We start from the raw sequence: 15809 nt of genomic DNA, 5'->3' as shown, positions 1-15809 counted from the left end.
TTTAAATAGTAAAAAAGTATTTTTGTTGCAAAAGTTCTAATATATTTAATGAATACACATATATACAAGATCAATAAATGAATCAACGGTACCAGTCCTTTATTAGGTGTTTTGCTCAGTGTTCATTTAGTTCAACCATTATTGTTGAATAAATTATTATGGATAAAGAAATTCCTAATTTAAGGAATTTAGATGTAGTAAAAATTTAATTATAATGTAACCCAAAGATATTGAACGATTGGTAAATATGATGTAACCCAAAGATCAAAATGCCAAAAAAGTGTTTGGTTATTCAACAGTTTGAAGCAATAATTTGTTCCAACCCACTGAAAATACAAACATTGCAATTTACAATATTTTTACTTAGAGTTTTTGAGAATGATTTCCCCAAAACACCTCTATATTAAAAAAAAAAAAAAAAGATTTGCTGTAGAGTCATTTCGACTCCTTGAATAACAAGACCCAGTTTCGCTGGCTCACTGCTTGCCCATCAACGGATGGGCAATCTTAATTTTTAAATTGGAGCCTTAAGGCTCCTTTTATAGGAGCCTCAAGGCTCCCATGCCACTTTTCTCACCGATGTGGGAAAAGTGGCAAAACTAAGGGGAGCCGAATGTTCGACACCCCATATGTTTTTTGTTTTTGTTTTTTATTTTTTTAATTTTATTTCTTTTATTAAATTATTATTATTATTATTATTTTAAAACTATTATTATTATTATTATTATTATTATTATTATTATTATTATTATTATTATTATTATTATTATTATTATTATTATGTATACCCTTACGTCACTTTACATGTTAATCGAAATAGCTAATTTTTTCAAATATATTTTTAACAACCGTTGATTTAATTCGTTGGTCCAATATGCTAATTAATATAATCCGCTAACGCTAACCGCGCATTGCTGATTGTCAAACAAGGACATTGCGAGGTAGTCTCTCACTTCAATTTGTTTTGTAATTTGACTACTCTCTTTGTCAACAAATCTCTCAAGTAGTTAATATGATTGACTTTATTAATTATATTTTTTTTCATGGTATTAATAAAATACTTGGTAAATAAATATAGGAATAACCGAATAAGGTCCAAATTGCCCATTGAACGTAACCAGAAAGTGCAATTAGGCCACTGAACGAAAAAAAAATACAATTGGACCACTGAACACTCCAAATGTATACAATTTCACCTAATAGCAGGTTGCTATCAATTTCATCCCGTTGCCTACTTACAAGGATGGTGAGTTGGCACTTTTAAATAATTTTTAATAATAAATTTTAAAAATATAAATAAAATATAAAATATAATAAAAATAAAATATATAAAGATAATTATTAAAAATTATCCATTTAACCCTAATGTTTTTTAATTTTTTTTAAAGTTAATTATACTGATGAAAAAAAAAAGATAATAAAAAAATGGGTTCAAATATTCTTATAAACAAATATTTTAAAGAAAAAAAAGTTAATTATTAAAAATTATCCATTTTATCCTAGATTTTTTTTTTAATTTTTAAAGTTATTTATTAAAAATTATCCATTTCACCACAGCTTTTTTTATTTTTATTTTTTATTTTTAAAGTTAGTTATTAAAAAATAACCATTCCACCCTAGTGTTTTTTTAAGTTAATTATTAAAAATTATTTTAAATTGACAACTCACCATCCACGTAACTAGGCAACCTGATAAAATGGATGGTAACCTGCTATCAGGTGAAATTGCATACATTGGAGTGTTTAGTAGTCTAATTAATTGCAACTTTTTTTTTTTTTCCGTTCAGTGGCCTAATTGTACTTTTTTTTTTCTATTCTGTGGCCTAATTGCACTTTTTGGTTGCGTTCAGTGGTCAATTTGGACCTTATTCCATAAATATATAACATTATTTTGTATTATAACTTTGATATTTAATTAAAAAATAGTGCACAAAAAAATAATAGACAATGTAGTGAATATAATCAATTGATGAATTTGTATGTGTTAGGAACATTTTGTATTTAGATTTTGATGGAGGATTTTATTTTTATATATAGTAAGTATAGATTATTATTATTATTATTATTATTATTATTATTATTATTATTATTATTATTATTATTATTATTATTATTATTATTATTATTATTATTATTATTATTATTATTATTATTATTATTATTAAATGACTAAACCCACAACATGTCGTATTATTTATAAAATAGTTATAATCGAATCAATTTAAAACAATTTATGTCTGGCACTGGGTAATTACTTACCATCATTCACCTTGGCTCTACATAGCTGTAGTATAACGATCAATGGATCCTTCTTACTGCTAATGGAACAATGACTGCAAGTAACTCAATGCATAAAAAAGAAAGAAAACAGACGCCAAACTCATTGTTATACCCAATCAGCTAACAACTATTTACCAAACACGCCAAAATAGAATTGAAAATTAGAGAAACAAACGATTAGTAAAATAAAATCAAAACCATCAACGTTTACTACAAATCATAGAACTATAATTAATTATAACATTCACTTGGAGTCATGGAGTAAGCACTCTAGTATTTGTTGGTTGACTGTGGAACGTAGATATTCCCTTGACAAATAACAATGCATGAGCCGGAGCCTTATACAACTTTTTCTCTTCTTGGGGGATAGTTTGGAAGCAGAGACAAAACTAGATGCCATTAGTAAAAAAACAATATTGTTGGAATGCACAGATTATAAGATTTCAAATCGCCAAAACTACAATTGTTGGATTTTTCGTTTCTTGTATTTGTAGTGTGAGATTTTTTTGTGCGTTCAAAGAGTTACGCATGGAGTATTTGTAGTTCCAGATAGAATATATTTACGCATGAAGTATTTATAGTGCCAGATAGAATATACTGTCCTATTGTATTACGAATAGGAATTTTAATGTAGAATTATAGTACGAATATATAGGAAGTTAAAGTAGGAAACAATATATTATATTAGGAATTGTATTACACTATTTTATAATATTAGAATAGAAATTTTAAGGCTAAAGTGTTATCCAGCACCATGAACTATATCCAATTATTCATCCCTCACCCTGAACTTTCATATCATACATATTGAGCCAAGTACTAGAATTATAGTACGAACAAAAAACTAGAAAACAATATATTTTATTAGAAATCGAGATTTTTTAGGAATTGGGCTGAAAGTTAAAGTTCAGGATTTTAATTTATTTTTATATATAGTATAGAAGTATAGATTACAACGTTAGTTTTTTCTTGAAAAAACCAATGTCGTAAGTGTTTTTTATTTTATTTTAACGGAGATAAGATCGGTTTATTTATAAAAACCGATGGCGTATCCTTATCTAAAAAAATTACTCAATCTATATCTATACGGTGACTCAATGGTTTAGTAGACAAGGCCACTTTGGACATAATTCCCACACTGTCGTCACCGAGGTTCGAACTTTGGTCTCTTCTCCCAAATACTGTCCACTAAACCATTTCATTTTTCTATTCCATGCCTCATGCTTTGATTGCTTAATAAAAACAATAATTGCATGGACAATAATTCACATGGTTGTATGACATTATTTGTGTACATAAAATACATTTTTGAGTACTGAAAGTATTATTTGTGTACATAAAATACATTTTTGAATACTGAAAGTACATTATTTTGTATATTATCAAATAATGTAAATTCAGTACAAAAATAAGGAACTTTTAGTCTATTAAAATGTACCTTTTATTTAGGAAAAATATATTGTTTGAGTATTGAAAGTACATTATTTGTATAATGTACATTTAGTACACTAATAATATACTTTTAGTATATAAAAAATGTATTTTTTGTGTTCCACATACAAATTTGCCTAATAAAAGAGGGTGGGACATATTTATATAGAGTTAATTACCAAAATGGTCCCTTGACTATTACGAAATTACCAATTTGATCCTCGACTATTATTTTTACTCAACAAAGTCCTCGACTTTGTAAATGTTAACCAATATGGTCCTCCGTTAGATTTGAGATCTAACATCCGTTAAAGTGGAGGGTAAGAAAGAAATTTCACCGGTGAAATGACGGCTTCTGGAATTGACACCACTTAATTCTCCGGTGCATCGCCGGGGATCACTCCCATCGCAGATGCACTCCACGACGTCACCAGTCGTAACCGTGGACAATACCCTGTTGTTCAATGATTTAATATTCAATTAATGATTCTCTCACCATTTCTTGATCCAACCGCTTCCTCAATCTCCGATTATTCCTCGTAGACGCACAAACTGCAGCAGCGTTCCTATTCCTGCATCTCATGGGAGCCCCAACTTCCTCCGCACCATCATCTCCAAGCTTCTCTGACAAACGGATCTTCGATTTCCGATTAGGCGATGGGAAGAGAAGTAAGAGCTCTTGGTTTGGGAGATTGTAGGGCGGGTTTGGGACTGGAGTCAGTGGAGTGGCACTTTCAAGAGCGACTTTGAAAGGGGAGGATTGACCTTCTTGGTCATCGATTTGACGCAGTTTTTAAAGTCTTGAAGATGATTTTGTTCGGTTTCTGGGTTCGGATCGATGAGACGGCGGAGTAGTATCCATGGAGGTAGTCGTCTGTTTCAGTAACTCTGCAGAATTTTCGAGGGAATGAAGAAGAAGCGACTAGTGGAGAAAGCAAAGCCGGAGAAGAAGAGAAGAATAAGAAGAAGACTGGAACAGATGAAAAAGTTGCATGGCGGCTTTACTGGTATAGAGGACGACAACGACAATCCTTTTTTGCAATCTTTCATGTAGCAAGTTACTAATCAAGGTCCAGGCCGCCGACGATGAATCCACCAAGTGATCTTTCCGATAATCTCCGACCTCTTACGTTAATAGATATATACATACAAATTGAATATAACCTATTATATATTTGTATGTAGCGGAACAGGGGAGGGAACCGCCGGAAAATCGCTGTGGCTTCTTGCTTCGAAAACCCCAATGTTTGGAAGTAGTCGAGTCTGGGTATGAATTTGAAGTTGACAGAGCAGCAAAGAACAGTTGCCCATCTGGAAACGTCCTCGATTCCGATGGTGGTTTGCAGGAAATGGAGCGTTGGACAGAGATGTTCCTCCATGGGGCGGGTGAGCAGCTGACACCGTTGGCGGATTACTCAGGGGAGGCTCCAGCCGTCCACCTCGGCCTAGCAGAACAGAAACGTTACAGTAGGGAGGAGAGTGGAGGAGAGAATGGTGAAATTCCTTTATTATCCTGGACTTTAACAGATGTTAGACCCCAAACCTAACAGAGGACCATATTGGTTAACATTTACAAAGTCGAGGACTTTATTGAGTAAAAAAATAGTCGAGGACCAAATTGATAATTTCGCAATAGTCAAGGGACCATTTTGGTAATTAACTCTATTTATATATGTGTATAGTAGTACGTGTTTGGGTGTGCAGGAACAGCAAGGGATAGTGACGCAACAAAAGCTAGCTATTTGAAGTGAACTGGAAATCTCAGCTGGAATGTGAATCATTTGCAGGTAATGGTGTATGCATATCATCCCAGACTTGCTAGCTGATTTATTATATTCTCCATGATGAAGATCCCGATCATCGGTCAAAATTCGTTGGCTCAAATGAAAGAAACCGGCCTGAATCTTTTAAGTACGATCACTTTATTTTTATTTGGAAGAATTGTCTCAAATGATTGAGAAAGTTGTTTAAATCGCTCAAGTATAAAATGAGTTTGACCATATATGTGCATCGCTCAAGTATAAAGTGAGTATTTAATTTGACCACAAAGAATGTTAGGTCAAAAATTGTACTTACAAGATCTGATTTTGTTGCATTTTTTTTGAATTTTTCACTACATGATTTTTCAAGAGTAAATACCCAAAATGGTTCCTCGACTATAGCTAAATTCACAAATTGGTCCTTGACTTTCAATTTCAACCAATTTAGTCCTTAACTTTGCAATTTTAACACGATTTAGTCCTCTGTCTATTTAACCGTTTGTTGATCGTGATCTTTGAGGATATATATGTAATTCATGGTCCATCGTCGGCCGGAAAATCTTCAATCCCAATTGGAAACCCTACATTCCAAACTTCAAACAAGCCTTCGAACACTTCTGCATCAACGCTGGTGGTCGCGCCATCATCGACAATCTCCAGAAGAACCTGCAACTCTCTTCGGAGCACGTGGACTTGGCAGATTGTGGTTCGAAAACACGTCGTCTTCTTCGGTCTGGTACGAACTTAACTACATCGAATCCAAATGGAGGATGAAGAAAGGCGACAGGATCTGGCATATTACTTTCGGCAGTGGATTCAAATGTAACAGTGCGGTCTGGAAATGTAATCGGAACCTTAAAAAACCGACGATGGACCATGAAATTACATAAATATCCTCAGAGATCACGGTCAACAAATGGTCAAATAGACGGAGGATCAAATCGGTTAAAATTGCAAAGTTAAGGACTTAATTGGTTGAAATTGAAAGTCGAGGACCAATTTGTGAATTTAGCTATAGTCGAGGGACCATTTTAGGTATTTACTCATTTTTCAATTTAGATTTTCAAATTCAAATACACCATCTTTGTTATAAAGATTATATTTTGTATTTTATATTTTAATACTCCGTATTATCATGTGGTGTGTCTGTGCATGTATGTGTGTATATATAGGTAGGTTGATCAAGCACCTTGTGCTCAGATGACACCTTTGTGGCTGGGAAGGTCACAAGATTGAACCCTAGTGATGTATTGACTATTTGGGCAATGATGAGCTGATATACTAGAAGTAGTAAAATGCATTAATGTACCAAAACAGAATTTTCATACCTGCAATTTCAATTCCATATCGAACAATTCTCTGTATCCAGACCACTCATATTTCTGATCTTTCGATCCTTCAACAATCCCTCCCCCACCAGTAATTTACAACAACACCATCTATGTTTCAACAATCTCAGTAGCTGTAACTCCTATTTAACACCACCAAGATCTAGTAATTCTGCCTTTACACATCACTAATCATCAACGTGAGTACCTTATGGAATTACAACCTTTATTATATAAATCAGTGTTCGGAAATAATTATTTCTAACACATGTGTCTCCCAACAACGTACAAGGATTCTACACGCGAGCGGAGTGCCGCGTACGCACCTTCTACAAAGATATCCCATCGTCTCTGCGGAGAAGCACGCTGCAAATCGACTTCCCCAATAAACAATCCCTTCTCTACTGCAACCGAGTTCTGGGTATTTTAATACTCCGTATTATTATGTGGTGTGTGCGTGCATGTATGTGTGTGTGTCTATATATATATATATATATATATATATATATATATATATATATATATATATATATATATATATATATAGGTTGGAATAAGAATAATTCTTCATGTAAATAATGAGAATTAATCACATCTATCCATTTAAATTAATTAACGGTTGAAAATTGAAGAAAAAAATATGGATTACTCTCTTAAATGCTACAAACTTTTCATCTGTTGCAACAATTCACTAAACATCAAGAATTCGATCAATTAATCTAACTTTTGTCCTCAAGATCAAGACACAGTCTCCCGTTGACCATTCACTACTATTTTCATGAGACCTTGAGTCGACTCATGCATGGCCCAAGAAATAGATTTGTCAAGCCGGGGTGTGGGGGTTCATTTGGGTTGAGATTCAACCTTTTGAGAAGAACAAAAAATAAATTTTGTGGAATATAATTTTTCATTGGGATGATTAAAGACCTCCTGTACCAAGGATCTTGTGCATCAAATATTAACTCTTTTTAAAATTTGAAACTAAAATATATTCTATTAAACTACTTGTCTTATCCATTCCAGTGTATGCTTGCATTGAAAGAAATCAAAGAATATCGTACATGAATTTCATCACATAATATTTGCATTTTGTACTTCAAATTCGTTTGGCACACTACAATTGAATTGCAATACAATTAAGAATCTTTAAAAAAAAAAGTATAAGACATATATAATTTTACAAGTATATGAAATACTTACCGAACATATACTCCACTTCGGTGGACGACTTGATTTCTTTCGTGTTGTCCTCAACACCTATAAATATAAAAGAAATAAAGTATAGTTAAATAATTGATGACATGACAATATTAAGAAAATCTTTTAATATATACTAGTAAGTGTCCTGTGTGATGCACGGACTATTATTAATTTAACAAATGAGGAAATTACACTTTTGGTCCTATGATTATAGGGAGCGTGTTAATTTCGCTCCATGACTTTTAAAACTAACAATTTAGTCCTTTAACTATGCTTTTTTAGCAGATTTGGTCCTTCCGACCAAATCACCGGTGGAAATTGGCCGGAAAAACTTAAACCTTTTTAAAATTTTTATTCATGAGGGCAAAATAGTCTTTTATGTAAGCTGCTTCTTCTTCGCGTTCATGAGCTACGGCTAACAGTTTCCCCTGCTTCCAAGAAAAAACAGCTCTAAGAAACGAAGCCCCAGATTCAGAAGCAAGGTATCCTCAGCTTTTTCTTCATGTCTACTGTGCATTTCTTGATTCATCTTCCCCAGATCGCATGGTATAAAGCTCTATAAGATATCTAAACTCACATAAATATTCTTCTCCCTATTCTAGCCCCAACCATCCTCCCAATTCCAGCCACGACTAAAACATAATTGTAGTATTGGTTGTGGTCATGTGGATGATGGTTTATTTATAGTGTTGAAGTAGGTGTAGATGTTCATGTAAATATTGGTTCTGAATTTTAAATTTATCTCCAATCAATTAATGTTAGAAACATTACATAATTATTGCAATGTTAATTCTCAATTATGGATCAACAATTATTACTCAAATTAATTTTGTGAATTACTCTCATATCCACTAAAATCTTTTTGCTTATTATTCACTTTGATTTTCTTTTCATCTTTATTTAATAACTAATATTTTTTATGCGCGATGCGCAAAAAATAGGTGCCCAATATTAATACATTACATTAAAATTTTAAATTTATTTAGATTTTAGATATTTAAATTATTCTAAATAATAATAATAATAATAATAATAATAATGTAAATCATTTTTATTAATTTGATATTCATATTTATGTAATAATTAACATATAACTCAAATATTTAATGTGTATATATTATTATTAATGAAGAAGATAAGAAAATATATGGTGGATGCATGTGTATGGTAACAATAGTGAAAAAGATAACGGAAGTTATAACGGTAGGGGTATGTTTGTCCAAAATATTTTAATGTACAACCTTTATAGCATAATGTACAAAAAAACTTAACGGAAAAAACGGACATAAATTAGGGGTATAACTTTCATTCACACTTATTATGTTTTTAGATTTATGATAATTATGATTTGGGAAAATTTTTCCCTAATCATTTTGCTTTAATATATATAGAGATAATAGAGATAGAGATTTTTCCCTAAATCATTTTGCTTTAATATATATAGACATGTTATGTTGACTAATTTAATAATTATGTTAATTTGATTTGATTTGTAATTAAAATTACATGAATTTATAAAGTATAATTGTAGTATTGGTTGTGGTCCTGTGGATGATGGGTTATTTATAGTGTTGAAGTAGGTGTGGATGTTCATGTAAATATTGATTCTGAATTTTAAATTTATCTCCAATCAATTAATGTGAGAAACATAATATAATTATTGCAATGTTAATTCTCAATTATGGATCAACAATTTTTACTCAAATTAATTTTGTGAATTACTCTTCTATCCACTAAAATCTTTTTGCTTATTATTCACTTTAATTTTCTTTTCATCTCTATTTAATTATTTATGATGATTATGATTAGGGAAAATATTTCCCTAATCATTTTGCTTTAATATATATATATATATATATATATATATATATATATATATATATATATATATAGAGAGAGAGAGAGAGAGAGAGAGAGAGAGAGAGAGAGAGAGAGAGAGAGAGAGAGAGAGAGAGAGAGAGAGAGAGAGAGAGAGAGAGAGAGAGAGAGAGAGAGAGAGAGAGAGAGAGAGAGAGAGAGAGAGAGAGATAGATAGATAGATAGATAGATAGATAGATAGATAGATAGAGATTTTTCCCTAATCATAATCATTTTGCTTTAATAGAGATTTTTCCCTAATCATTGTAGTCACATTACTTTATATATTCATGCAATTTTAATTACAAATCAAATCAACATAACATAATTATTAAATCAGTCAACATAACATGTTTATATATATTAAAGTAAAATGATTAGGGAAAAATCTCTCTCTCTCTCTCTCTATATATATATATATATATATATATATATATATATATATATATATATATATATATAGAGAGAGAGAGAGAGAGAGAGAGAGAGAGAGAGAAGCTTGCATACGTTTCCCTTATATCCTAAATGTCCTCACGTGGTTGGCCTCCAATATAATCAAACCAATAAATTTCATATAAATATATAATTCACTACAAATAAGTAATTTATTAGTTTTAAGTGAATATAATATATAATAGAAGTATATTATATATAAGTTATTAGATTTAAAACCTAAACACTTACTTGAGAACATATGTTGCTAAATAAACACCCCCCTCTCCCCGGCCCCGGCCCCAGCCCCCACCCACCCATATTGGATTGTGCATTTATATACCCTATCCTCTCATCTCTAGGTATCAATTTTGGTTGAATCTAATTTGGATCTAAGAAGCCATAAGTGATTTTTCTATTCACAATCACAACCAATAATGTATATTACTAATAATTATGATAAATAAAATTAAAACTACTATAAACAAATAATACTAAATAATGTATGTATTACCTTATAAAAAACTGAATGCAAGAAATATATGAAGTCTCCATCTTTAAGAAACGCATGATCTCCAATTTCTCAAGATCCAACTCATAATCAACATTTCTTACAATACCGCGAGACATATGAATCACAGGATTTTATTCAAGATTGCAAGCAATTTTATAAGCCTTTTTTTGCATTCAATTCAAAGAAGCCCCGAACAACTATAGCCAATTCAAGAGCAGACTGTTGCGCTATTGATTCATATGTCATATTGGACTTTCCTTTTAATTGTTCATTTCATATAAGTAACAATTATTATTTTAAAAATTAAAGTTAAATATTATTTTAAAATACAAAAATTTACGAACACATTCAAGAGGACTATTGCATAATCAATCATTTGTTGGGTTTCTTGAGTAGACACAAGGCCTTGGTGATGTGCTGCATAGGGATGGCAACGGTGCAGCGCGAAAGGCGAGGAATGGAGTCCCCGAATTAACGGAGAATTCCCGTCCCGTTTTTGATTTATGCCTATTAATATTCAAAGTTCAACTTTCAAACATAAATAATAATCATGAAATGTTCAAACACATTAAATTGTTTCAAACTCCTCCAAAGTGCAATTCTCAACCTATTGAAGCACAAAGACTCATTATTGCCTCCACTAAGACTCGATCCCGCAACCTCCCTTATAAGGGAGAAACTTGGTGTCGGACTACAAGGTCCTTAGTACATAAATACATTAGTACATAACAAAAACAAAATAAACTTCAAATCTTCAATTCTCAAGTTTTCAACTCTCATGTAGTTAAGTAGTGGTCCTCAAGTCTTCATTAATAACCTGAAAAATTAATAATAATTTGAATAATAATAAAATTATAATGACGAAATAGCTGAGCTAAATTTCTGAAATGTATGTCTAAAGAGAAAAGGCCAATGCTTACAGACAAAAAATGTACACTCATTTATTAGAACCAGTGATGAGCTGATATACCAGATGCAATAAAATGCGTTAATGTACCAGAACAGAAATTTCATACCTGCAAAATTTTAATTTCATATCTCGGATGATATCGAACAATTCTCTGTATCCAAACCACTCATATTTCTGATCTTTTGATCCTTCAACAATCCCTCCCCACCAGCAATTTACAACTACACCATCTATGTTTAAAGACTTCAGTAGTTGTAACTCATGTTTAACACCACCGGGATCCACTAATTGGCAGAAATTGTTAATTTTACCACTCTGTCAGAAAGAAACTTGTTAATATTAGCATTGACTGAAAAAGAAAGGGTGAACAAAAAATAATCTTCCATTCATTCCTTTAGATCATGAATGCATGGAGAATTTTAAGAATCAAAACAAATAAATTAATGGAAAAGGATTGCTCTTTCACCTACTCGCACTGCTATGATATTTTCCTATGCCACATATCCCCATAGAAGCAACAATAATCGCTGTTGAGTTTTTCATAAGAATGTCAAACTTACTGTGGCATCCCACAATTGTGACATTCAACCAACACAACTTTCCTCTGTGCAAGAGCTTCATCTTTTCAGGGAAAACTATTTTCATTCTAAGTTTGCGGGAAGAATTAGGGTTATATATACATTTAATTTGAAGAAATTTTGTATATTTTATAGTTGTAGTTTGAGTTTTGGGTTAGGTTTGGATCAATATATATAAGAAATTAATCCTGCAAAATGATTTATTTCCTTTTTTTTTTTGTCATGTTTTTAGAGTGTATCAAGCTGTAAATACATTGCATTTGGTTTAGTATGTGAAATTTCCAAATCCATTTCACATTACCTAATAGGCAAAAACATTAAGAATTTAGGTGTAATGAGATTCAATGAATGTAAAAAAAAAAATGTTAGAATACATTAAATGTAGCAGAGTTAAAAACTTAAAACGGTGCAACAATGCATTGAAGAAAATTTTGTCATATAAAAGTGAAGTGTAAAACAATTAAATTACAATGTATACCGTTACTAGCACCACAAAAGACAAAACTAGATACTACCTAAATTGACACATATAATGTTTTTATTTAGATTTTAATTTGTATTTATATTTTAATATTTTTATGTGGTGTGTCATGTTTGTGTATATATGAGCAAGTTCAATTCAAATGAAAACAATGCTTTCTTGTAAAAAAAATATAAAATAATCATATCCATTCATCTGAATTGATTAATAATTAAAAATTAAAGAAAAAAATATAAGATTAATTTCATAAATATTACAACTTTTCAAAGTTGATCTAGAACATAGATTTTCCAAAAGGTCTAACCAAACATTTTAGTGAGCATCAAGAATTCAACAATCTATTTACTTCAATTACATTATAGCTTTTGTCATTAAGTCACAGTATAATCTCTCATTCAATACTCTTATTCTAGGCTAAAGTGTCATCCCGCACCATAAACCATTCATGATTATTCATGCCGCACACTGATCTTTAATAAGTGATATTTTGAGCCATAAACCATTAATTTTTTTTCGTCTAGAACTCTTTATAGGTTTTCCAAGTTACCAGATGACATGGCCCCAGTTTCTTGCTGATTTGGAGTCCACCTAAGCTTTATTAAAAATAAAATATATTGAACTTAACACCACGTTTCGGGACTTTGCTAAGTTGACGAGCTTGGGGGGGGGGGGGGGGGGGGGGGGCTCCGGCATCCATCTTCTTCTCTCTGTTTTAACCCACAATGAAAACCACTTTCTTGCTTTTGTTTTCTTTCTTGTACTATTCACTTTTCCATCTTCAACCCATATTCAAGCCCAGAATCTCCATGGTTCTGACAACAATTTCCAGACCACCACCGCCTCTGGGGCTATATGTTATCAGCTTAAACGGCTCCGTTTATGCTCGCGGCTCCTGCAGCCGCCGCCGCCGCCTGCTTCCTCGCTGGAGGAGATTGATCCGAGATATGGGATCAAGAAAAGAGTGGCCCCTTCTGGTCCTAACCCTCTTCACAACTACATTGGTATGATGACGTAGGACGAGGTGGTGGTGTATGGAATCGAGCCGCTGCGACGGTGGCCGGAGTGAGGTTGAGAAAGGAGGCTATGAGGTGGAGCTCATCACCATCTGGAAATTGATGATTTGTTTCAAGTCAAGTTCCGGCTGGGAGGAGGCGGGGTGGACAGGCAAGAACCTGGGAGGAGACGACGGCGGACGGATGAGATTATAAATTCAAACATTTTATACCCAAACAAGAACCGACTGTCTTCTCAGTTCAAACTCCGGTCTGGCATATAAATATATCACTACTGGAAATTATGAAATTTCCGACCACCTGAAAGTGATATTAAATCAAGTCGAAAGCCTTTGTTCCGACCACTTTTGGTATCCGGAAAAACCTTTGTTGCTATTTCCGACCACTTTTTGGTATCAATTTGATTTAAGATCACTTTCAGGTGGTCGGAAATTCCATAATTTCCAGTAGTGTATATATGAGAAAATATATGAAATAGGAAATTAGAAATCAAAACTAAAACAGGATGTCATACAGTACCGGATGCCACCTCGTGGCAAAGGCCGCATGTTAGTCTTGCCTTGCCAATTGCCATGCCATGCCATGCCGCGTGGAAGGTAGCTAGATTGCAACGCATACATACAAGAAATAGAGAAAATGTTGATATATATGACTTAAGCCCTGAAGAAGAAACTGTAGTAACAATCAATGATTCCCACAACCACAAAACCATATAATATATATTTCAGGAGAGTGACACGTGGCAGGCCTTGACACGTGGCATCATCTCACTCTCTCTACCGTTATAGTCTGTTAATCAAGTTGTTGTTCCTGTTTTCGTTCGTTTTCCCTCTCTTTTCCCCTCTGTATATAGACTTCCTATCTGTTGCTTTGTAAGATGATGATGACAGTTTTATACCATTGAATATACTTCTTCTTCTCTTTCGCTAAATTCCGCAACATGGTATCAGAGCTCTCTGATTAAGAAGCATACAATTCTTCAGCCATGGAGGAGTGGCCACCGCTTGGGAGTCAGACGATTCCAGTCAACGGCGCTGCAAGAAACGGAGAAGCAATTCCTTCGGTAGGAAGTCCGGCTACTGTTCCGACGAATGTCCCGAACTCAGCAGAGGTCGAATTTCAACTAGAAACGCCTTCGAATCCGTACTATTTCAACGTCAACGAGAACCCAGCCCTAGATGGTTCAAATTACCATCCATGGGCCAGGGCAATGACGGTAGCTCTTTCCTGCAAGAACAAGATAGCGTTCGTCAATGGTACAATCACTAAACCACCTGAGAACGATCGGAAGTTTCTCGCCTGGGAAAGGTGCAACAATATCGTAGTTTCTTGGATCGTTCGATCCTTATCCCCAGCTATTGGACGCAGTGTGCTGTGGATAGACACTGCTTACGGGATCTGGAACGATTTGAGGCGGAGATTCAGCAAGCAAGATCTCTTTCGAATCGCCGAGATCAATTGTGAGATATACAGAGCAAAGCAAGGAGATAACTCCTTGAACGACTACTTTACCAGGCAGAAGCTTCTGTGGGATGAGCTGATGGTTCTTAGACTTCCTAGAAGGTGCAATTGTGATCCTAAATGTGAGTGTGGAAAAAAGATAAGTGAAATGAATAAACAGATGGAGATGGACAAGCTGTCCATATTTCTGATGGGTCTACACGATAAGTATACTGGGGCTCGTAACCAGATCATGCTCATGAGGCCCCTACCAGAGGTCAGTGAGGCCTACTCGATGATCGCACAGCAGGAAAGACAGTTTCAGATCACTGGTTTTGAGAGTCAATTACAATCCGGAGAGAATAATGCCTATGGAAGTGTTTGTTTCACTAAGGCAGATGAGGGTGCTCAACAACCCTATAAAAGGTTCCCAGGTGGGAACAAGAAGCCCTTATGTACATATTGTGGATATACAGGGCATACTCAGGACAAATGTTACAAAACGCATGGCTATCCCCCTGGATGGAAGCCAAGATCAAGAAGTCAGGTCCAAGCAAATCAAGCACAAGGACCTTCTGTGGTGAGT

Source organism: Ipomoea nil, unplaced genomic scaffold, assembly GCF_001879475.1.
Source record: "Ipomoea nil cultivar Tokyo-kokei standard unplaced genomic scaffold, Asagao_1.1 scaffold1237, whole genome shotgun sequence".
Lineage (NCBI taxonomy): Eukaryota > Viridiplantae > Streptophyta > Magnoliopsida > Solanales > Convolvulaceae > Ipomoea > Ipomoea nil.
This window is presented reverse-complemented; position numbering follows the sequence as displayed.